Genomic DNA, 25204 nt, shown 5'->3' with positions numbered 1-25204 from the left:
ACACCATCGTGATTATCTGGGTTGTGAAGATCTTTTTTGTACAGTTCTTCTGTGTATTCTTGCCACCTCTTCTTAATATCTTCTGCTTCTGTTAGATCCATACCATTTCTGTCCTTTATCGATCTCATCTTTGCCTGAAATGTTCCCTTGGTATCTCTAATTTTCTTGAAAAGATCTCTAGTCTTTCCCATTCTGTTGTTTTCCTCTATTTCTTTGCATTGATCACTGAGGAAGGCTTTCTTATCTCTCCTGGCTATTCTTTGGAACTCTGCATTCAAATGGGAATATCTTTCTTTTTCTCCTTTGCTTTTCACTTCTCTCCGTTTCACAGCTATTTGTAATGCCTCCTCAGACAACCATTTTGCCTTTTTTGCATTTCTTTTCCATGGGGATGGTCTTGATCCCTGTCTCCTGTACAATGTCACAAACCTCCGTCCATAGTTCTTCAGGCACCCTATCAGATCTAGTGCCTTAAATCTATTTCTCACTTCCACTGCATAGTCATAAGCGATTTGATTTAGGTCATACCTGAATGGTCTAGTGGTTTTCCCTACTTTCTTCAGTTTAAGTCTGAATTTGACAATAAGGAATTCATGATCTGAGCCACAGTCAGCTCCCGGTCTTGTTTTTGCTGATTGTATAGAGCTTCTCTATCTTTGGCTGCAAAGAATATAATCAATCTGATTTCGTTGTTGACCATCTGGTGATGTCCACGTGTAGAGTCTTCTCTTGTGTTGTTGGAAGAGGGTGTTTGCTATGACCAGTGCGTTCTCTTGGCAAAACCCTATTAGCCTTTGCCCTGCTTCATTCCGTACTCGAAGGCCAAATTTGCCTGTTACTCCAGGTGTTTCTTGACTTCCTACTTTTGCATTCCAGTCCCCTATAATGAAAAGGACATCTTTTTTGGGTGTTAATTCTAAAAGGTCTTGTAGGTCTTCATAGAACCTTTCAACTTCAGCTTCTTCAGTTACTGGTTGGGGCATAGGCTTGGATTACTGTGATAGTGAATGGTTTGCCTTGGAAACGAACAGAGATCATTCTGTCATTTTTGAGATTGCATCCAAGTACTGCATTTCAGACTCTTGTTGACCATGATGGCTACTCCATTTCTTCTAAGGGATTCCTGCCCACAGTAGTAGATAAAATGGTCACCTGAGTTAAATTCACCCATTCCAGTCCATTTTAGTTCGCTGATTCCTAGAATGTCAACATTTCCTCTTGCCATCTCCTGTTTGACCACTTCCAATTTGCCTTGATTCATGGACCTAACATTCCAGGTTCCTGTGCAATATTGCTCTTTACAGCATCAGACCTTGCTTCTATCACCAGTCCCATCCACAACTGGGTATTGTTTTTGCTTTGGCTCCATCCCTTCATTCTTTCTGGAGTTATTTTTCCACTGATCTCCAGTAGCATATTGGGCACCTACCAACCTGGGGAGTTCCTCTTTCAGTATCCTATCATTTTGCCTTTTCATACTGTTCATGGGGTTCTCAAGGCAAGAAAACTGAAGTGGTTTGCCATTCCCTTCTCCAGTGGACCACATTCTGTCAGACCTCTCCACCATGACCCGACCGTCTTGGGTGGCCCCACACGGCATGGCTTAGTTTCATTGAGTTAGACAAGGCTGTGGTCCTGTGATCAGATTGGCTAGTTTTCTGTGATTATGGTTTTAGTGTGTCTGAACTCTGATGCCCTCTCGCAACACCTACCATCTTACTTGGGTTTCTCTTACCTTGGACGTGGGGTATCTCTTCACAGCTGCTCCAGCAAAGTGCAGCCACTGCTCCTTACCTTGGACGAGGGGTATCTTCTCACGGCTGCCCCTCCTGACCTTGAACGTGGAGTAGCTCCTCTCGGCCCTCCTCCGCCCGCGCAGTGTTCCTTGGAGGTGGGGTTGCTCCTCTCGGCCACTTTTCTTTTTTAAAAAATTCTGGCTGCACTGCATCATTATTGCAGTGTGCAGGCTTAGTTCCTCAACCAGGATTGAACCCGTGTGCCCTGCATTGGAAGGCAGATTCTTAACCACTGGACCACCAGGAAGTCCCCACCTGTTGCTTTATTTGTCCTGTGGCCATCTCTTAAGCTCACTGGACCCATGGCCAGTGCTTCTCATGTTTTCTCAGCGCCTAGTGTGGCCCTTTGCTCAATAAGTCATATCCTAAGTAAAGTTGTTTGCTAAATTAGACTTTTTCAGGGTTTAGGAAGAGACTTGTCCAGATTATCTTAGGTGATTGGGGGTCTATCAAAAGGATCTCTGCCACGTGCAGGCAACTTGGGGATTCTTCAGCATTCCTAAGGGGAGATGAGTTATCAAGAGAGCCATCACAGTGGGTTTTTTTTTTAATGATTTATTTATTGGCCCGACTAGGTCTTTGTGGCTGCACTCAGGCTTTCTCTAGTTGCGGTGAGTGGGGTCTACTCTTCACTGCAGTGCACAGGCTTCTCATTGCAGTGGCTTCTCTTGATGTGAGCACAGGCCCTAGGGCGCACGGGCTCAGTAGTTTTGGCACATGGGCTTATTGTTCCTTGGCATGTGGGATCTTCCCAGACCAGGGATCAAATCTGTGTCCCCTGCTTTGGGAGGTTAGTGTTGGAAGATGAACTGGTTTTCTTGAGACCAAGGTAGGGAAGTGTGTGTTGCCTGAGGCAATTGGCTGCTCAACACCATCAGATTCTCTTGTTAAACATCAGTAGCCTCTGATGATCAGGAAAGGCTGAGAATGCTAAGGCCTCAGGGCCAGGTAGGTGGTAGGTTACCATGGGAGCAAGTCCTTGCCTCCTGCCACAGGTAGAGCGGGTATTAGCAAGAAAGTGCGGAAGTAGTCCCACTACCTGCTTGTATTAAGTTTGGCAGCATCTCCCCTGCTGTTCTTGTAGGTGCTCCTATGGGCCCCATGTAGCAGGCTCACTCTGAAGGGCCTGCAGTAGTCCTCTGACTTTAGAATCACCTGACTTTATCATCAGACCCAGTAACAGAATCCTCCATTAATTGGGGGGAACCCCACACACATGGAGTCTCACTGATGAAGCAGTACCCCCTGCATTCTTCCAGCTCAGCAGGCAAGGACAGAGGTGTCTGTCCTTTCTAATGAACCTTTCTAACCAATTTATCTCATTCCACAGATGGAAAATAGTACTTCTAACCTCCATTTCAGTAACTGCAGAACCTTCCGCTGCAAATTTAGGTAGTGATATTTCAGATGTGTGCTGCTGGGTGCAGTCTGATAAGTACCCTTCAAACGTCAGCTGATGGCCTCTGGAGTGTAGATTACTATTGTCATCACTTGATAGCCTATATCAAAATATTTTAAAATAAATCTCAGATGATATAAAGAATGGATAGGAATTTTCCAGGCAAGAGACAGACATCAGCAAAACTCCTGAGTGAATTCACAGGTTAGCTCTTCTTAGTTGATGTGAATTAAGCTCATGTAAATAAACCAGGAGGAACTTAAACGTCAAAGATTTTTTTCACATTAAGGTCCATAGGAGTGGTTTGGCATCTTTTTTCCTTTGTACAGTGGGAATAATAATAGTATGTGCCATGTGGGTATGAGGGGGAGGATTAAAAGAGACTACAAAAAAATCTTGGCATGATCCCCGGTACACAGTAAATGCCCAATAAACATTAGCTACAATAGTTTTTACTGTTGTTTTTGTTAGTACTAAGATAGTAATAGTGGTTTCCCCAGAGCCTAAACCAATATCTGATTCATAGTAGGCACTCAATAAGTGATTTTAGGAATGAATGTTTTATACTCATTCATTCAACAACTATTCATTGGGCACCTGAATGTGCCAGAAACAGTGCTAGGCTCTGGGAATAAAATAGTAAACAAGGCCACAGTCTATAAGGGTAATCAGACAAGTGAATGAGCAGTGGAGATGCTACTGAAGCTGCAAAGATGGCCTCAATACACATTCCAGGGGAGGGTCAGAGTGGGAACCCAGCAGGTGATGTCTGGAGAGGTGAATAGGAATTGGTTAAAGGTGAATCCAGAAGGTGGTTAGAGTGCAAAGGACAATCAATCCCAGCCTAGATATGTTCAGGCGCCCAAGGCAAGAAAGAGCCTATCTTGCTCTTATAGTTCCCAGGCAGGTAATTTAGTTCAGGTACTTAAGCTTAAAGATGACTAGAAATTCAAGTTAAGTTTTAGATTGTCTCATATACAGTCACACAAAAAATCATTCATGGATTCTGACTGTAAAAGATGAAGAATTCTTAAATTCTTAAGAACTTAAGAAGTAGGTGTTGCCACTCAGTCTGCAGAATGGGAGACAGAAGAATCTTTTGGATTTTCGGTTTGTGTTAATGTGATATATGCTGTATCCCAGAAGGTAGGCTTTTATTCTTGAGTTTCCAGTTCTTGCAACCAATCTTACTGAACCTGTTGAAAGTTTCAAGTAATGACCACATGTCCTTTTTGCTTCCACTGTGTTTTTCAATCCATGTTTTGAATGAAAGTTCACTGGATTGAGCTCTAGGTAGTGTGTGGTTGTTGCAGGGGTGGGTGATTGACTAGGGTAGAGAGCTGAATAAATTCTCCCATGGTCTTCTGGCTGTTATACTGTATCTTTAGGGTGGAGAATAGAACTAGATGAAAGAGCATTTGCAGACTAATAGCTAAGTCACTTGGGAAGCCACCAGTGAGAAAGAGCTGGCCTTTGTCTTAGTTCTCCAGCTCTCCTAGGACCAAATTTAAGATCACTTTCATTGGGCTCAGACCCCAGTATTACATTGAGTCTATTTCAGAATTCCTTTCATTGGGCATGGATATTTGAAGGTTCTGGTTCCAGGTTAATCGTGGTGGTTTAGTTGCTAAGTCGTGTCCAGTTCTTGTGACCCCATGGGCTATAGCCCACCAGGCTCCTCTGTCCATGGGGATTTTCCAGGCAAGAATACAGGAGTGGGTTGCCATTTCTTTCTCCAACCAGAACCTCTGCCATGAATAGACCACACTCTCAAGTGTTTTCAGTGAAGTATCTTAGAACTCCTATACTCACTTACCCATCAATCCAAAGGTTTATTCAACAAAGATTTACTGAATACCTCCAATAAGCACAGTACTGTGAAAAATAAGGAAAGGGAAGAGAATGGAAATCTTTATTTTTGATACATTTTTAATAGCTTGCTGCAGAGTGTCTCAGCCTTGGCACTCTTGCTACTGATATTTTGGATGGATAATCCTTTATTGTGGGGACCTGCCCCATGCTTTCTAGGATGGTTAGCAGTACTGCTGGTCTCTATCCACTAGATGCCCATAGGGCCCCAACCCCCCCCCCCCCCACACACACACACAGTTGTAACTATCAGAAATATCTCCATACATTGCCAAATGTCCCTTGGGGGTCAAAATAGCTGGTGGTTGAAAATCACTCTCTTACAACATCAGGCCTCATCCCATATTGTATCCTTCATATACATTGTCTCATTTAATCTCCCCTTTTCAGCAAGCCCTTAAACATTATAGTTTGAATATGAGAATAGGAAGTGTTACATGATTACCTAGAGTCCCATGAGATTTGGACTTTAGTTCTAGATCTTCCCAATTCTTCTATATCCCCAGACTGCCTTGCAACACACAGTCCTGACTCCAAGAAACTTAAGATCTATTGGATGTGCTTGGGTATTTCCATAAGATGGTACAAAAAAATTTGAACGAACTTTTTGGCCAACCCAATAGTTGGAGAGATGTGTTATGAGGCAAGTCACAGTTGTGTTCATTACAGAATAAGTGATATGAGCATGCAGGAGAGAGGTGCCTTAGGGAAGTCAAGGATCGCATCCTGCAGAGATCAGAATGCTCTTTGATTATTTATGGATAAATATTTCAATTTGGATAGTGATTTTTTTGTTGAGCAGTGACAAGAGTTAAGATTTGGACAGGTAGCATCAGACAGCAATTAAGAGCAGGTGCTGGTTCCAGGTGGAATCTGAGTTCCAGCTCCTCTGCTTACTAGCTGTGTGACCCATGAGCTAATTAGGTAATCTTTTGGTTCAGTTTTGTTTTTGATGGGTTGATAATAATAGTACATATTCTTAAGCCCCTGGGGGGAGGGCATGGCAACCCACTCCAGTATTCTTGCTTGGACAATCCCATGGACAGAAGAACCTGAGGAGCTATATTTCATAGGGTCGCAGAGAGTCTGACACAACTGAAGTGACTTAGCACACATTCTTAAGACTATAATAAGAATTTAACGAGTTAATATGTAAAGGGCTTAGAAACAAGACCCAACATCCACTAAGTGCTCAAAAGATGCTGACTACTTAGTATTTGATTCTGTTGGACTTCAAATAGTTTAGAATCTATATGGTAAATAATGGGAGTTTTGAATCAAGCCCTGCAAAGATGTTCCACAGGTATTGCAATCCCCCTTCCAGTGTTCATGCAAAATCATAAATTGGTTATCTTTGGGTCAGAAACCAGCGTCTGGCTCTAGAGCTGTTCCTGAAGGATCTGTTCAAATGGCTCAAAATCTTTGTGGGGGCTATGGGGTTGAAGCATCTAAGACATCTTTCCAACATCTTTCATTCAAAAGGAAAAGAGGCAGCTTGAGCATCTGTTCAGACATTCATTCACTCATCCATCCATTCAGTCATCATTTACTGAGTACCTTTTTTATTCTAGGCATCATGTTTCTATTAACTACATCTGGAATGCCAGTAAGTCACCCCTCTGCCCATGTGTTGGCTGAAAGTTTATTGGATAGAATTGTCACTGTTTAGTTTTAAGACAATTCAAAGCTATTTCTGTGGCTTGTGTTAAAATCCTGAGGTTTCTTCTTGTGTTCCACTTGGTACCACTGCTGGGCTTTTTATTTTATGGAGATCTGATGGCTCTGGATGTGGTTGGGGATCTTCTCCTGGGAATTTCCTCTTCCTTCCCCTCTCCAGCTTTTTATAACTACATAAGGTTTGGATCTGTTCACAAACACTTGGGTAATTATGCCCCTCTCTGTTTATAAACTCAGGATAAATTGTCCTAATGGGAAAATATCTGTCCTTTGCCGTAATTTGGATCAAGGCTTTTAATTTTTTGTGTGTGGTTCGTTTGCCTTTCTAAAAATCATTTTGATGTCTGTTTCACTTATGAATCATCTATTGCTGATATACAACAGCAATCAGTAAACCCCACTAAAAATCTATTCTTGATCTAAAAGCATTTGATGCTGGGAAAATGTAACTCACATATGCCTTTCTCATGGATACTGAATTAAAGGAAACAGTTGGATTTTAAGACTCTTAGGGAACATCTGATAAGAGGCCCATAGAAATGACCCACCAGAGCCTTGTTCACCAGTATGCTGGAAAAACACAATTCAGCTCAATTTGCTTTAAAGCATCAAAGTCATGATGCATTTGTATTTGTTCATTTAACAGTCATGAGACACCTACTAAGAGCAAAATTAGACTATAGATGAATAGGTGTTTCTTATTAATAAAATATAGATAGATTTTGATTAGATTTTTAGCTTTGTGGGAGATAGCAAAGCATACTTCTGATTAGAAGGCAAAGTCAGCCCTTCCTCTATGCTAGGAAAAAAAACAACTATATTTCCCAGGCTATGTAAATGTGTGGAAGACTTGGTTTTTAATCAGTTTGCACCAACAAGAATAAGTGCTTTCTTTTGCAATGTTTCCTCCCTCCCAAGAGCTAAAACTAATCAAGGAGAGGCAGTAGTGTAGTGGTTAAGCACACCCTTTTGAGTCAGATTAAATAGGTTTGAATTGGGACTCCAACATTTACCAGCTGTGTTACTTAACCTCATTGTGTTACTTAACTGTGTTACTTAGTTTCCTTGTGTTAGAATAAGGCTAATAATTACATCTACTTCACAGGGATACTGAAAAAATTAATGAGATAGGCAACCTACATAAAGTAGCTAGCACAATGCCCAACATAATTGTAGGAAGAGTTTAATTCACAGCTATTATTATCATTGTCATCATCAACTAATATTTGTGTGCTCATTAAACAAAAGGAAATGCTGTCCTGGGGCTTCCCTGGTGACTCAGTGGTAAAGAATGCACCTGTTAATGCAGGAGACTCGGTTCGATCCTTCTAGTGGGGAAGATCCTCTGGAGAAGGAAATGGCAACCCGCTCCAATATTCTTGCCTGGAGAATCCCATGGACAGAGGAGCCTGGTGGGCTGCAGTCCATGCGGGTTGCAAAGAGTCAGATATGACTTAGCGACTAAACAAAAACAACAATGATATCCTATACATAGAAACAATATAGAGGATTGCATCTATAAAATATGCTTACCAGTGTCAGAAGTTGAGCGTATTTTTAGAGATACCCACCCAATAAACCGGAAAGGATAACCTGGGCTCGTCTGGGATTTGAATTCGGGGCCTCTCGCACCCAAAGTGAGAATCATACCCTTAGACCAACGAGCCACCCCTCAACATACAGAAAACTAAGATCATGGCATCTGGTCCCATCACTTCATGGCAAATAGATGGGGAAACAATGGAAACAGTGACAGACTTTTTTTGGGCTTCAAAATCACTGCAGATGGTGACTGCCACCATGAAATTAAAAGACACTTGCTCCTTGGAAGAAAAGTTATGACCTACCTACACAGCATATAAAAAGAAGAGATATTACTTTGCCAACAAAGGTCCATCTAAGTCAAAGCTATGGTTTTTCCAGTAGTCATATATGGATGTGAGATTTGGACTATAAAGAAAGCTGAGTGGTGAAGAATTGATGCTTTTGAACTGTGGTGTTGAAGAAGACTCTTGAGAGTCCCTTGGACTGCAAGGAGATCCAACCAGTCCATCCTAAAGGAAATCAGTCCTGAATATTCATTGGAAGGACTGATGCTGAAGCTGAAACTCCAATACTCTGGCCACCTGATATGAAGAACTGACTCACTGGAAAATACCCTGATGCTGGGAAAGACTGAAAGCGGGAGGAGAAGGGGATGACAGAGGATGAGATGGTTGGATGGCATCACCGGAGGCTCTGGGAGTTGGTGATGGACAGGGAGGCCTGGTGTGCTGCAGTCCATGGGGTTGCAGAGTCGGACACGACTGAGCGACTGAACTGCACTGACCCAATAAACAAAGGTCTGATGACATGGGCGAATATGTTTGAAGAGAGACTTGTAGTCTCACAGCACCGTTTCTGACCTAGGGAACATGGATCTTAGGACCACTGCCCCCCACATTAATGGGGTGATGAGGGCTACTGCAGCCCTAGAAGCAAAGGAAAGGAGTTCTCCAGCCTGGCTTCTGCCTAAACATGGAAGCCTATCTCTAGGATGGAGCCTGAGAGGTGAAGACTGCACAGTGATGTCAATGTCAAGTCAGTTACCATTAGCATCAAGCATGTCCTCTTTGAGTCTGACCCACATTTTAATGTTGCATTTTGAGTCTTACCTCTTCTGTCTTCTGTAGAGATGAACAACAGCTGGTCAGTGTCCTCTTTATAATAACCTTTCAAATGGGAGGGGAAGACTGTTAAGTTTGCCTTTAGTCACTTTTTCACTCTAGACTAAACAACTCCAAATCCTTTAACCTTCCCTCATAGGTTCTATTTTCTCTCTCTTTAATCATTTTGGTTTTCCTCTGGACCCTTTCCAGTGTCTCCACTTTGCCCTTAAAATAAGGGGCCTCAGACTGGATCTACCATCCTATTAAGGGTCTGTCTGCTGCCAAATTCTTTATCATTGGGGAGGGAGACATGGGGATATACTTTCCTTTCATGTCAGACTCCCACCAAGCGAATTCACCCCGCTGTTGTATTGCTTATTTCTTATCAGTACAACACACAGATTCCTTTTAAATAACATGATCTGCTGTGATCCTCACATCTTTGTCAGTTTTTCTCCAATCTAGATATTAAGCCCCTTTTATGCCTGTCATTTGATCATCACCCTCAGGATACTACTTTTGTAATCAGCTGTCACACTGAACTTGAAACTTTATCATGAAACATTTCCTTCATGTGTTGAAGCCAATTTGGATTCTCCTAGCATATCAGTAATTCCCACTGCAATTAATATTATTTGTAGACTCTGGGTGTGCTCAAAGCAATTTTAAGTATTATTTAAACCAGAGCTAGAGTAAAATTGGAGGCCATGTTTTAAGCACCCTTTTGTTTTCTGAGCCATTGATCTCTTTTCCAGTCTGCAGTAAAACCCGGTGAGGAAAAGACAGACCAGATCGTATCCTTCTGGCTTGTTGATGAGAATGTCATATGCATTCAAAAGCTTTCCTGAAATTAAGATATTGTACAGATGTGGTCAAATTTTAATTCTCAGCACATACACACCCTAAACTGAGCTTAGGCACAGAGTTGGTGGGGGAAGAGGGAATATTTATTTGCATTATGCTTAAAATCATGGATTTCCTTTAAACAGCATTGATTTGCACATCATAAATTACATACCAGATGGAAGGAGTAGAGAGAGTTAGAAGAAAACTGGAAGTGGAGAAAGCAATCAGAAGGAAGAAAGGGAGCCCTTCTGAAATTATTATTAGAAGATTATTCAATTTGAACCTAATTCCCATAAAATTTATCAGATATGGAGATGCCACATAAACATATGCTAATGAATCCACCAAGAATACCACCTCCTGGCAGAAGAGAGGGAAAAGGGAAGTGGGGAGGAGCTAACATTCAGTGGAACCCTTAGAATATATTGCAAGGCAGTCATTTTCTGTTAGAGACTTTTGATACACTTGGCTTTACCTAAAATCATCAGCCTAACTTGCTTTGACCCAGGAATTGCAATATTTTGAGGACTGGCTTGCGAAAGCTTGTTCTTACTGGGCACATGTACTGTTCTCTTAACCTCCATCATCATTGCTGGCTGCAATGCCCATCCCTCCTTGAGATATACTTTAACCTGGGGTCTTGTTTCCTTCCAGTATTTCCAAAGGAGGCCTGTCTCTGGGTTTGCTGTTGTGCCAACCTGAAGGAAGCAACTGGGACTGGTGATTATGGACTGGTGATTATGATCAGTACTTACCATGTGCTCTGTGGGCTGCTTCCAAGAGTGGGCAGATGTCCAGGAGAGCCTGGACATGGGTTGGCCCCTCCCAGGCTCTCATTACCCTTTCCAGTGGCAATAATGATACTGAGAACTGAAGCTTTCTTTTGCCTGCTCCTTTTTAATTAATTGCTTTGAATTCTACCAGATTTGTCCATTGAAGAACTGTGGGACACCCAGGAAGCGAACCATAGCTTAGAGACACAGGGGTGGGGAGCAGGACTGGGGGCAAGATTCTGGCATGAACCCCATGGGGTGGGGTGGAGTGTGTGTGCCTGTGTGGCTCGCAGCTTCAGGCTGTAGGGAGATTTGTGCCTTTCCACCACAGGAGGTCCCCAGATCTGTCGTTCCCCCTGGGAGCTCCGGCCTGGATCCCTTCCGAAGCCAGGTGAAAACGTGTTTTGAGCAGAAGTTCCTTGATGGTTTGAGGTTTGGCACAGCGATGCTTTTCCTTTTCAACAAGTGTTCCAAGTGGGAAAAAGGAATAGAACACAATTGAAGTTTTGAAAAGCAACCTCTTCATGCAATGAAATGTGGGGCGACCCCACCCCCCTCCGCAGGCCCCCACCCTTGCTCTAAGAAAAGCAAACACTCTTTTCCTGTCTTATTTGTATTCCCATTAATTTAAGACAGGAAGCCCTCAGTGGGTGTGATGTAAACAATTCAGCCTCGTGGGTCGGGCTTCCTCATCAGTTTGCAGCTGGAGAGATGTCTGCGCGGCCCGAGCCCATTCATGCCTCTCCGGGGGATGGCTCGTTGACTGAACCCCGCAGAAGACGGGAGGGGCGCGGGAGCCCGAAAAGGTATAAAGGAAATGCTTCAGGCGTGCAGTCACCGGCGATTGTAATTCAGCAGTGGTAAATTTGGTTTCTCCAGCAGAAAGAATCTCACTGCAGCTTTCTGGAAAGTTGCCTGCTAGCTTGCCCAGTACGATGGTTGTGATTCTGGTGTGGGGCGCCCCCTCACTCCACCCCACCCCCAGTAAGGACCCACGCTGCCGCCGATTATGAAACGGAGCGGTTATGAAATGAATTGATGTCGGGGAGCTGGAGCTCCTCGCGGCGGCTGGAGGGAGAACTTTTGACCGGGCGAGGGTTATCTGGGTGGGGCTTTTTTCTTCTCAGACCTGCTCCCAGTTACCGCTGGAAGCTCCGGAGCAAGTTGACATAAACAAAAGGTGTCCGCATCAGAAACCCCAAACTCCCCGAAATCCCCCCGGGGCGGTTTCCTTTTCCGACTGCGAAGGGGGTGGGGGTGGGGGGAGTGACCGGGGAAGGGGTTCTGGAATGCCGTGGAGTTTTGACAAGTGAGCCAGGGGAGTGTCGAGGCGAGCCGGGATTCCATTACAGTCCTTTTCAAAACCTCCCAGGCTGGGCTGGCGGAGGGGGGGTCCTCCCGCAGACCTGCCGCGCTCGGAGCGGGGCGCTCGGGGCTCCCCGCGGCAACCGTGCTCCGGAAGGGCCGTCGGGGGGCGCGCAGGGGGCCGGCTTCCCGGGCGGGGCGCGCGCGCTGAGCGGCCCCGCCCCGCCCCGCCCGCGCCCAGCAGGTGATTAGGCTCCGGCTCGGCCCCGGGGCGTGCGAGCCCCGCCCGGGAGCGAGGATTACCCGGGGCCGGCTGCTCCGGACAGAACCTCCGCCGAAGACGTCGAGAGGAGACCCCTCCGCCCCCCCAAGGTGACTTCAGAACTGGAGGTAGGAATCTGCTTTGGCAGACAAAAACCTCAGATCCGTCCCCCATCCGATCCGGCTTTGGGGTGCCGACTGAGGCTGCCTGCGGGGGTGTGGAAATTGAGCCCCGGCCTCCTCGGAGAAACACCCGCCGCCGCCGAACGCCCGCGGCGCTCATCTCGCAGACCCCCTTGGGTGTCTTGTTTTTCATTTGGGGGATTTGCGTGTTTACGGATGGTTTGTGCTTCTTGGGAGGAGTACCCGACGAGGTACTGGTTTGTCAATTACTAGACGGAAGGAGGCGCCCTGAGTGTGTGTGTGTGTGTGTGTGTGTGTGTGTGTGTGTGTGTGTGTGTGTGTGTGTGTGTGTGTGTGTGTGTGTGTGTGTGTGTGTGTGTGTGTGTGTGTGTGTGTGTGTGTGTGTGTGTGTGTGTGTGTGTGTGTGTGTGTGTGTGTGTGAGCGGCGGAGTGGAGGGGAAAGAGGGACAAGTCCGGGGGTCTCCAGAGCCAAGGTCCTGACAGTCACGCGGAAAAGCAGTGCTATTGAAGTCCAGGAAGCGGGAGAGGGTGTCCAGCAACCGGGCATCTGTTAACGCTGCCCTCATGCCCCTGCTTCTCGCTACGGCCAGCAGGGAATGAGTCTGGGTACAGCATAGCTGCCGCTCCTGCCAGCAGGAACTATTTATGATCCCTCAAGTAATCGCCTTTGGGGATAGATCTTCGCCCTGAACTACTAAAACAGCTTGCTTGGACAACTCCCCCACCCCTAATTCACAAAATGTTTTGATTGTCGCATCCACAAATCAAAGGTTTTAAAGATGAGGGCTTTGGGGAAAGAGAATGACATTTTCTGTCGTGTTGCAACTCTCTTGTAAGCAGTTTGTAAACACTAGGAGTGAAATTAAGTCAAATTTTGTCTGATGAGATGGGGTTGGAAAAGAGGAGGGAACTACAGCTGTCACCCTGGGAACCACTTCTGGGAGAATAGATTTCTGTGAATGTAAATAGTAAATGCTTTTCATAAAAATAGGTCAGACTGAGTTATATATCGTAAGGGGGATGGCATAAACTCTAACAGAGAAGTATCTTTAAATACACATAAAATACAGTACTTTGAGCCTTTAGCCTTTGCATTCCTATACTGGAGGAGCATGGTAAGCTACAGTCCATGAGGTCGAAAAGAGTCAGACACGACTGAGCGACTTCACTCACTCACTCACTCACTGTTTTGCAACTGTACGTTAACTTTGCAAATGAATTGTAAAGGTACAAGGGGATCTGTGTTTGTGCTTATTCGCTCAGTTGTGTCCGACTTTTTTCGACCCCATGGACTGTAACCCACCAGGCTCCTCTGTCCTTAGAATTTTCCAGGCAGGAATACTGGAGCAGGTTGCCATTTCCTACTCCAGGGGATCTTCCTGACCCAGGGCTCAAACCTGTGTCTCCTACATTGGCAGGTGGATTCTTTACCACTGAGCCACATAGAAAGACCCACAAGGGATTTTCCCTACCACCATATGCTAATCTGGTGGTTAATCTCACTAACCTGTAGAAGGCCACAGCACTCTTTTACTGAGGTGTTAAAAAGGCCCACCTACAGTTAATTGCTTTCAGGGCTGCTGGTCAAACCCATTGTCCCTCCTGTACTGCCTCTGGGACCCACAGGTAGGTGGGCTTTAGGAAACCAGGCCTATGCCAGGCTCTAAAAAAAAAAGTTCTCAGAGAGTGCTACACAGAGAAGGAACAGAAACAGGATGTACCAGGTAAAGTGATAGGGAAACCAGTGTAGACCCAGGGTTTCAGGCTTGCCCATGCCCTTTCAGCCTTGATCTCTGTGAGCTGGTGCAGCTGAGCGTAATTGTCTGCGGAGATAGAGTCAACCTCTTCTAACCCATGGGGGAAGGAAGACAGCCTGCCTGGAGAGCAGCAGGGTGTCCCCAAACCGCCTTTCTGCTTGCCTTCTTTATTCTGTAAGTTGCCCAACCACAGGCTTGGCACACACGGCTCCCTTTAATCCCCTATCCCTACTAATCTCAGTAACTCAGGCAGGTCACACTCGGGAATTGTTTCCTTGACGGGGAAGAGTGACCCCATTCCTGCCTGTTTCCTGGGCCATCAAGTTCTTGTCTCGCCTACTTTGCCAAGTGCTCAGCCTTTGCTGCCTTTAGCATCAACTCTTCCTTCTCTGTCTCTCAGAGGTTTCACCAAATACCTTTGCTGCTTAGAGAAGCAGGTTCTCCTGATCTCTGCCTGGGTTTTCATTCTGGAATCTGATTCATTGCCTGAGCTTCCCTTCTTTCCTTATTAAAGCTATTCATAGACATAATTGTAAAGTCATGTATTTCTAGAAGGCTTGTACATAGAAACAGCAGTTATTTGACCCACCCCTCACCAACCTCAGCTTCTGTGCCCCAGAGACAAGAGCTTCAACTTTGCCCATGTTTCTAAATAGCAGGCGTGTCTTGTTCCACCTGGTTCATCCCTCTGGCTGAGCCTTCTGGTCTCCTTCACTCTGGAGTTGCTGCCAGGGCCAGAGGCACAGTTGTCATCCTGGAATTCCTTATCACAGCAGGGATTCATTTTGCTCTTCATGTGACATCCCTTGTTTTTTTAGACCTGTGTCTTCCTTCTTTGCTTCTGCTCTCTTGCTTGTAACATCTTCTAGTAGTTCTGAGAAAGACTGCCTGGGAAATAAGTTTTTTGAGATCTTCAAAGTTAGATTAATAGGGGTATGAACTCTGTGTTGGAAGTCTGTTCCTGAATTTGGAAAGCTTTGTTCTTCCAGGTTCAGTATTGCCATTGAGATGACTGTCATTCTAACTCCTGATGCTTTGAATATAATCATTTCCCCTTCTCTGAAAGATTTTCTTGTCTTTGTAATGTCCTTTCTGTCTGTAATGAAATCTCATTCAGTACACCTTGCTGTGTCTTTTTTTTTTCATCAATTTACTTGGCTTTCAGTGGACCTTTTCAATCTGAAAATCATGTCCTTGAGTTCTGAACTATTTTATGAAATATTTAAAAAAGTGATTTCTGTCCTCTTCTGGAACACATATTAAGTTGAAATGGGTGCCTCATACATTGAATCTCTAATTTTCTTACTTTTTCCCTATGTTTTCTCCTTTTTTAAAAAAGTTTTACTTCCTGGGATATTTCCTCATTTTATCTTCCAACCCATGTACTGAATTTCCATGTCTGTCATCAAATTTCTTATTTCCAAGAGCTTTTTAAAAATCTCCGAAATTTTCTTTTTATAACCTCCTATTCTCGTTTCATAGATGAAAAGCTTTTCAACCCTCAACTCTCATCAAGGATCACAGTGGCAGTTTCTGTGAAGTGTCCCTCCGCTTGCTGTGCTGTTTGTTTTCCTCTGATTTCCTCTTAGTTTTTGTTTTGAAATCTTTTGCATGTTAAAGGCTTTGCTCAAATGTCTGAGGATCCTGGAACTGACTGCTGAGAAGTTAACTGGAAGGTCTGCACGCCTGGATGGAGCTGACACCCAGGATCAGTTCCACCTTTCCAAGAAGGAACACCTAGTACAGTGTTTTAGAACCTGGAACAATTCCTGGCATGCAGTAAACTTTCCATTTAAGTTGCCCAAGTATTTGAATGATGTTGGATCTTGCTAGGGGTCAGGTAGTAGTGATTACAAAGAGCACCCCAGTTGAGTCACATGTGCGGCCAGCTGTAGGATTATCCTGCTCAGGGATTTTATTGGAGGATTCCCACCTGTGGGTGGAAGGTCTTTCTCTCAAAGGAAGCTGAAGAGAAATCCCAATGCCAAAGGGGGATTGGTGGCTGCTGCATTCTATGAGCCAGACTCAGATGGAGACCAGGAAGCCAGCATTTGGTATGGAACCTTCTCCCATTTCCCTGTTTCTAAGCGCGCCCCTTCTCAGCTACATGGAAGTGTCTCTGAGTCCACTGTCGCTCTGATTCAGCAGAGGAAATAGGTTGCAGAATGCAGGCAGTCACTTTGGAGCCAGGACTGAGAGGGGCGACCCAGGGTCTGACAGCTTCTGGCACAGACTCACAGCCAGCTCTCCTGCTTTGGGGCCCCTGACCCCCTCAGTGCCTGGTGTCCCAAATTCCAGAGACCCTGGAGCTCTGCTTCCAGGCTTCCTATCCTGCTGCGCTAGGTTTCAGCTTTCTTCCCTCTGCTAAGTCAGTTACCATGGGTTAGACCACTTTACAGCTTCCAAAATTTTGTTGCATTGTTTCTTCTTTTTATCTTTAAGAGTTTAGTGAACCTGTCCTGCCCCGCCCAGTGTAAAAAACTTTTCTCTCATTTCAGTCCATCACGGTTTACTGGCAAGTGACTCTCCCTTCTCTCAGTTCTTCTGTTTTTACACTCCTCTGCTGCGGGTGCCCCCTTGGGACAGAATACTAATAGGCCACAATGTACTGTCAGCTCAGCAGTGATCATTAAAGATGTCCAGGCCCTGGATAGAGTGGTTCTTAGGCATTTATACCAGTTTTGTTAGCATCTTCTCCATCAGGTCAGTGATTCTTCTCGGTATGTGTGGAGTGTCAGGCAGAAGCATTTCTGAATGGGTTTGAAGCTGTGGCTTACCAGAGTTCTATCTATGAGAATAACCGTAGAGCATGCTAACTCCTGAAATACATTCATGTTCATTTCTTCCTTTGGTCCTGGCCAGAAGCCTGTTGCAGGCTCAGTGGTCACGTGGACCTGGTGGCATCCGTTATGTGAGACGATTCGTTCACTTCATTTGTGGTACCTCCATCCCACACCCCAGGGATGTGTACAGGAAAGAGTATGTGATCCAGGTCTGGGCAATGAGATGTGAAGGAATGTCTCTTGTGGAGCTTCTTGGGGGAGGTGTGCTCATTACCAAAAAAAAAGACACACAAAACAAATGAACCTTTTGCTTTCTTGGCACGTTGTTGTCTAGAACTACTGTAGACATCTTGCCACCAGCCTTAGAGAGCAGATCCCTGAGTGTCCTCAAGGTGCGCCACCGTTATTTCTCCATTCTTCCCATCCTCTGAGATGATGAATTTCCTCCTTGTTCAAGCCGTTTGGAATCGGGGTTTGGTATCATTTACTGCCAAGCTGACACAGGTGGATGTTGATCTACACGCCGTCTCATTTCCAAAAGGAGTTAAGCGCACCTTACGGAAGATCTGAGCTGCCTGATTCCTCATTCTGATTCCAGGGAGGATTCTTCTCTCCTCTGGTGATTTCCAGGCAGATGAAAGTAATTTTATTCTCTCTTCCAACTTCAAAGGAAAGAATAACCAATGAGACAGTTGGAGGGGAAAAGAGGATTCCTTTGCTTTGGAGATTGCTCGCCAGTCCCAACCAGAGAACTTCTTGGGGCTGTCCCAGAAATGAAGACTGTTCTTAAAATGGCGAGGTCACGAGGACACCCCACGTACTGCAGCCTGTGACAAGCCAAGCGCTTGTTACCACTCACCACTACAGTGGTTGGGACTGGCAGGCCTGTTTGCACACTTGGTATCATTTCCTCTGTCTTCCACCCTTTGTCTTTTATGCATCCCAGACTTGGGGAAGCTTGTAAGATGAAATAAACTCCGGAAGTGCTCAGTGGAATGCAGGAAGAAGTCGATGGACTGTTCCAGTTTTCTCCAGTCTGACTCAAGTGCAATGACGCTCTTCTCTTTTTCTGAATGGGAGGCCCTCCTGATCTCTTCCATTCCCAGTTCAATGTTAGCCCGAAGGGAAGGCCTTGATTGCCCTTAGCATTATACCATCATGTTCCTGTTTGTATCTGCATCCCTAACCAAACCAAGACTGTAAGGATGGGCACTTCATAGTGTGCCAGGCACTATTACAAGCTTTACACTATGAACTTAACCTCACAATGATCCTATGGAGAGGGTACCATTATTATTCCTGTTTTACAGTGGAGATGACATGAGGCACACGGTATTTTAGGGAAATTGCTCAAGGTTGTCCAGCTTTTCAGGAGTGAAGCAGAGATTCAGACATTGGCAGTCTGGTTCTGTGCTATATAGCATGTATGCTTCATGCTATATAATTCATCATTACAGCCAGAACACCCTTACACCATCTGTAGTATACAATAGGGATTCAGCTGTTACTGTGAGTGAATAAATGCAAGGATTTTTCATGTCATTACTGACTCATTAATTTTAACAGCAGCATATTTCCCTATCAAGTTAAAGCACCATGATTTGTGTAACTTGTTTCCCCAGGATTGGACATGTGAGTAGTATGGTCTAGGATATCTGAGACTGAGTTTGTCCTGAGAAGTCTCAGACATGCGGTCCCTAATTGGGAAGTGACCATGAGACATCTTTTAACCCTTCTCTTCCTCTGCCGTCCCTTCACACATGACTCTCCCCTCTGCCACCCTGAGGAGCAGTCCTGATCCTCACCCCAGGGCCAGGTTCCCGTTACCATCACTGGAACTCTGCACAAAAGCAGATGGCGTTACAGAGACTTCAGTACTCCACACTTCCAGAACTTTCTCCGAGGGTCTCTGGTAAAGGCTAAGTATTAGTTGGCAGGGAGTTGACGTTTGAACTGCGGATCTCTGAAATGGCGCCTGCCAAGTGCCGTTTTCCAGGTGGTTTCTTATAACATGTCGTTTTTCGCTTTTGAATCCAGAGATAATGTATCCGACTCTTTCACTTGTTTTTTAAGACTTTTGGCTGACCTCTGGGATTCTTGTTTTAATTGCCAACTGATAGAAAATATAAATGGAAAAATGTGTTCGTGTGCAAACTTGGGAGTTTATCTTTGGAAACTGGGGGTGGGTGAGGGTAGAGGGTTAAGGAAGAATGTAGACAATTTTGTCTGGTCAGTGGATGCCTTTACTTCCTTGTTAGACCCAAAGTAAACAAACACATCACATGTCAATATGAGCATTTTGTAGAAACTATTTGCAATTTAAAAAGTTTCTGTTTGTATACATTTACCTGAGATTTGTTAGAAGACTGTTTAGATTAGGGGACTGCCCTGGGGGTCTAGTGGTTGAGACTTGGCACTGCCAATGCAGGGGGTGCAGGTTTGATCCCTGGTCAGGGAACTAAGATCGCACATGCCATGTGGCATGGCTAAAAAAAGATTTAAAAAATAAATTTTAAAAATTAGATTAATCCTATGATGAGATCCTTTGGTAGGATAAATCTTTTTTTTTCTGGACTTTTTTTCTTTTTCTTACGTTAGAGATGTATTTGGGACAAGTGGTGGCTCAGATGGTAAAGAATCCGAGTGCAATGCAGGAGACCCAGGTTTGATCCCTGGGTCGGGAAGATCCTCTGAAGAAGGGCATGGCAACCCACTTCAGTATTCTTGCCTGGAGAATCCTGCAGGCTCCAGCCCATGGGGTCGCACAGAGTCGGACACAACTGAGCGACTAACATGTTCACTTTCACTTTTAATACATCTCCAGTGTCTGTGCATGTGGGCATATGTGTGTGTGCATGTTCTCCTTCCTCCCTCAGTTCATTTCCTGCCTTCCTTTGGACCAAGAGTCCAGAATTATAACATCTAGGCTCCATTATCCTGTTTCTGATTGGGTTCAGCCAACAGGTACAGGCAGGGGATGAAAAGGCAGGAGGAAAGAGTGTTGGGGTATTTATCCTCCTCACTGCTCTCCCCTCAGCCTTGTCAAGGTCCTGACAATGCTTATTTCTTCTGAACTCTTATGGACAGCTCGCTCTCATGACTCCAACTCACACTATTTCCTCCCCTTGCCCCTCAGGCCTGTAGGTGGTAATAGTTTCCCAGCTGTTGCCAGCTTCTAGGTGCTTCACCCTCCTGCAAATATTCCCTGTATATATATAACTTTCTCGAGTTCAACCCTTCTGAGTGTCTCTTTGGTTTTCTGCTGGGATCCCTGACTGACATCATCCATATATCCACCTCTTTCTCATATAAAATCACGATTGTCACTTCTGGCTCTAAAATACCAGTTGCACTTACTTGAGCACATCTGAATTTGAATCATATCCTGTCCTGTTCAAGAGTTGTCATCTTATTCTTGTGTCTCTTCTGTCTTTTCTATTAGATGGTGAGGGATAGGGAACTAGGTTATCCTGCCTTCTCCCTGTAATGTCTAGTACACTCTTCTATCCTGCCTTCTCCCTTCTAATGTCTAGTACATACAGTGGTAACAACAGTTGGCAACTTTTTTTTTTTTTTTTTTTAGTTGGCAACTCTTGAAGTAAGATAATAACATACATACAGGTGTGCATGTAGGTATGTAGTATATTTGTGTGCATCTGTTTGCTCACTTGTGTTCTACTCTTTGCGGTCCTAGAGACTGTAAAGCTACTAGGCTCTTCTATCCATGAGATTTTCCATGCAAGAATACTGGAGTGGGTTGCCATTTCCCAGTCCAGAGGATCTTCCTGACCCAGGGATCAAACCTGCGTCTCTTACTCCTGCATTGGCAGTCAGGTTCTTTACCACTAGCGCCACCTGGGAAGCCCCATGTGGTACATATGTTGGTATAATGTATCTATGACTGGTATTTTTTTTTTTTTAAATACCCTCTAGGTTTATCTTGGTCAGCACTGGTTCATTTCTTTATGAAGTGAACAACGACCAGGTACCAATAGGCAACTCATTATGCTAGGTATTCGCATTAATACATTTTCAGAGTTCATAATGTTTCTCAAAGTGGGGGGTTCATCAAGAGCTGAAATTAACAGAATTTTCAAACTAAAAGGAATCTCGGAGTATATCTTACTCAGTTTCATCCTTTTTAGGTGAAGCTCAGGCTGAGTGGTTCAGTGCTTTGTTCTAGAGCACAGATGGAATGGACAGTGCCAGAACTTGGTACTCTTGACTCTCTTCCCAGGGTTTCATTCAACCAGCCCTCTCCAGGTCAGTCTGCCTGGTCACTCGTAGGTGCTCTCTGGTAAAACTAACCTCCACGAGGTGCCCCTTAGAAAGCCTCTCTGCTGTCCCTTATTGCTTCCCTATGTGTTGCAAATGCAAACCAGATAGTCATGCTCTGAGCTCATAAAAGGGCCTAATAGGATGCAGACAGTGGATTCTAACCCAGGCTCCAACCTTGGCCCCACGTGTAGACAGCTGGGGGAATACATGGGCCAACACACAGCCACTCTTGGCCATCTCTCTTCACCAACTTTAAGCTTTGGAGCAGCATTTTATGTGGGCGTACGAGGTGCTGGGGTTGGGTTAGGTAAGTGAGTTATAAGTTTTGTGGTTATTGGAGCCAGAGTCCCAGGCCTCGTCCGTGGGAGATGAGATCTCCAAGTCAGGCTCAGCTGCTTGCAGAGGGCGTTTGCTGATGGGTGCTGCTTCTGTGATGATGGCCCTTCGTGAGTCCATTTAGCACAAGGACCAGAGTATAAGGTGTTCCCTATAAAATCAAAAACCTTTGGCTCCACTAAATCACAGCTTAAAGTTGGTTTAGGATGGGTAAGAAGAACCCTTTCTTTCATGAACAGAAACAAAGTAGATTGGTCTAGGTCTGCATGTGATAAGATGAATGTCAGTAATTAGCGTTTCTTTCTCTGTGTGTTACATTTTCTCCCATATGCAAATCAGCTGGAGGCTGATAGATTGCTACACCTCACCTGTAAGACTTAGATTCAGGAAGATGAGGAATGGAGATGCAGGGGATGATGCCTTTATTGAGTGCCTGCTGTTTGTCAGGCTTTGTCCTGGCAGCTTTAACAAAAAAGGTTTCACTTCCAGAAAGCTGTGTCGTGCTCATTTTGTAGATTTGAAAACTAAGGCTCACAGCTCAGTGACGTACCCAGAAGTACATAATTAGGATGAGGTGTTATATCACCTCCTCAGTTCTGACTCTACAAATACACCTTGTCAGAGGAGTGCCGTTCTAAACCCAGCTGGCCCGCATTCTTGCTAAATGACTCTGGGGAGCATTAGTTTCTCTGCCTTGGTTTTCTCAACTGTAAAGTGGGGATAGCGAATGTTGATCCCTCCTAGGTTGGTGATAAGGATGGGGGTAATGCACAGGAAGAGTTCATCTCCATGCCGGGAATGTGAAAGCCCTTTATGCAGTTAGCTCCCAGGCCCCTGGAGCTGGGTTTGCTGCTTCTCCTTTCAGGATGTGCTTTGTCAACTGTTATCTCTCAACTTCCCTGAGTCGTTTCCTCAGTTATAAATCTAGGCTTGGGTTAAAGGTCACTTTTCTGAATTGAGAAAAACCAAGGAGAAGGAGACAAATCCCTGTCTTTCTTGTTACAAACTATTGAAAGTGCTGAGTCTGTTTTGTTGTCATTGTTGACTCATTTTCAACTCTTTTTGACCCCATGGGCTGCAGCATACCAGGTATTGTTCAGTTGCTCATTTATTTCCGACTCTTTGTGATCCTATGGACTGCAGCACGCCAGGCTTCTCTGTCCTTCACCATCTCCCCGAGTTTGCTCAAACTCATGTCCATTGAGTCAGTTATGCCATCCAACCATCTCGTCCTCTGTCACCCTCTTATCCTTCTGCCCCCAGCGTTTCCCAGCATCAGGGCCTTTTCTAGTGAGCTGGCTCTTCGTATCAGGTGGCCAGAGTATTGGAGCTTCAGTCCTTCCAGTGTATTACTTTGGGACAAACCTGTCCAAGTCTACTGGAGAGAATCTAGGCTTGGTCAGCTGCCCTGGAGGTAGCTTTTCTGAATCAGCCATATTCTAGCAACACTCTCTCCAGCTAAACCTGAGTTCCTACCCCCAGGGTTTGCTCTTTCGTTACTCTGTCCTCCTCGTAAAGAAAAGCTTTGTTGCTTTCAACTACGTTATACAGAGTAGTCTCTGAACACTTCTTCACTTCTGGGTCACCAGCAGTGTGTGTGTGTGTATGGTGGGGGACCACCAGCTGGGTGTCCTCCAGTTCAATGCCGTTCTCATGCTGCCTCCCGGGAGGTGGCGTCAGATCTCACAAGTTAAGGGCTCAGGCCACTAAGACTGTCCCCCGCCCCCCTACCCGCACTTCAGATGCCAGTCAGAAGTCCAAGTTTCACCTGCGTTTCTGACCAACTGTAAATAGGTTTCCATAACCACTCCTATTAACGAATAGGGTTAATTAATCAGGTTTAATTTGCTAGAGCATCTCATGGAGCTCGAGAAACAGTTTACTTACTGGATTACTGGTTTGTTATAAAAAGGACACAACATGGGGATATGCATAGTGCGCATGCAAGATTTTGGAAAAGGGCATGGCGTCTCCAGGTGTTCACCAACCCTGAAGCTCTGTGAACCCATCCACTTGGGTTTTTTGGGGGAGGCTTCATTACATAGGCACGATTGATGAAATCATTGGCCATTGATGATTGAACTCAGTTTCCAATGCCTCTCCCTTCTCCAGAGGTCAAGGGCTGGGGTGGGGAGGACAGTTCCAACCTTTTAATCATGCCTGCCACACGCCCCCACCCCTGCAACCAGCATCCATCCTTAAGGACTTTCCAGAAGTCACCACATTATCATCAACTCAGATGTGATTGAAAGGGACTTGCGAGGAGCTTCCCTACTGGCCCAGTGGTTAAGAATCCTCCTGTCAATAAAGGAGACATGGGTTTGATCACTGATCTGGGAAGATCCCATAAGTTACAGGGCAACTAAGCCTGTAGATCACAACTACTAAGCCCGGGCTCTGCAACAAGAGAAACCACCGCAATGAGGAGCCCATGGCCCACATCTAGAGAGTCGCCTCTGCTTGCTGCAACTAGAGGAAAGCCCACACAGCAGCAAACATGCAGCACAGCCCAAAATAAATAAATAATAAATTTTTTTTAAAAAGGAAGAGACTTGTTAAAAAGATACTCATTTTACTTTGATTGCTCTGAAACTATTTCCAGGACTGAATAGAACATTTAAGATTCCCCTATGACTCTCATGTAGGAAATTTCAAGGGTTTTAGGAGTGCTATGCCAGGAACAGTGGGCAAAGACTAAATATTTTTTACTCTTAAGTCACAGTATCACACTGTCAGTATAGATTTATCATTGTTATCCTTTTTTTCCTCTTCCTTCATCCATCCCCTTTGAACTGAAATTTGCGGGTTGCACCAATACCTTGTACAGCTTACAGCGTTGCCCCTTGTTCCTTCCACTCCAGTCACTGAAATAGGTAACCTGTAGCGGCCGACTTATGCTCCCAAGGTATTTAGGCCTTTCTTCAGAATGTTCTAGAAAATTCTCTGTCTTACATGCAAGCTTCTCTGGCTCCCTTTGCCTTTGGCAGTGCTAGAGCTGAGCTTAGCTTAGTGTCTTGCTGCTGGGGCCCCTAAGGGTCTCACCTGCTTCAAAAGCTTCAGGGTGCGTCTGGGAGGAGTCATGACCACACAGCTGCCCAGGCATCGTCCGGCTGCAGATTACTCTCCTGCCACACTTTTTTTTTTTTTTTAATGTTTGTTTTATTTATTTATTTGGTTATGCTGGATCTTAGTTGTGGTACGAGGGATCTTTAGTGGCGACATGCATGCTTAGTCTGTCAGTCATGTCCAACTCTTTGCAACCCCGTAGACTTAGCCTGCCAGGCTCCTTTGTCCATGGGATTTCCCAGCTAGAATACTGGAGTGGGTTGCCA

General features: G+C 45.0%; 1 protein-coding gene across 2 annotated transcripts in view; it reads left to right on the top strand.

The window, feature by feature from the left end:
* The window catches only part of PDZD2 (PDZ domain containing 2), a 260003-nt gene that overhangs the window by 33426 nt on the left and 201373 nt on the right, over nt 1–25204 (top strand). Inside the window, exon 1 of one of the 2 annotated variants that reach the window (XM_061129281.1) lies at nt 12574–12703. The exons of the other annotated variant lie outside the window; for it this stretch is intronic. The gene's annotated coding sequence lies outside the window, so the exon portion shown is untranslated. Of the gene's footprint in view, nt 1–12573; nt 12704–25204 lie in introns of those variants that run through there. 2 annotated transcript variants of the gene reach the window in all.

This window comes from Dama dama, chromosome 25, assembly GCF_033118175.1.
Source record: "Dama dama isolate Ldn47 chromosome 25, ASM3311817v1, whole genome shotgun sequence".
In the NCBI taxonomy this organism is placed as follows: Eukaryota; Metazoa; Chordata; class Mammalia; order Artiodactyla; family Cervidae; genus Dama; species Dama dama.
The sequence above is the reverse complement of the archived record's forward strand: the minus strand, read 5'-3'. Positions and strand labels throughout refer to the sequence as shown.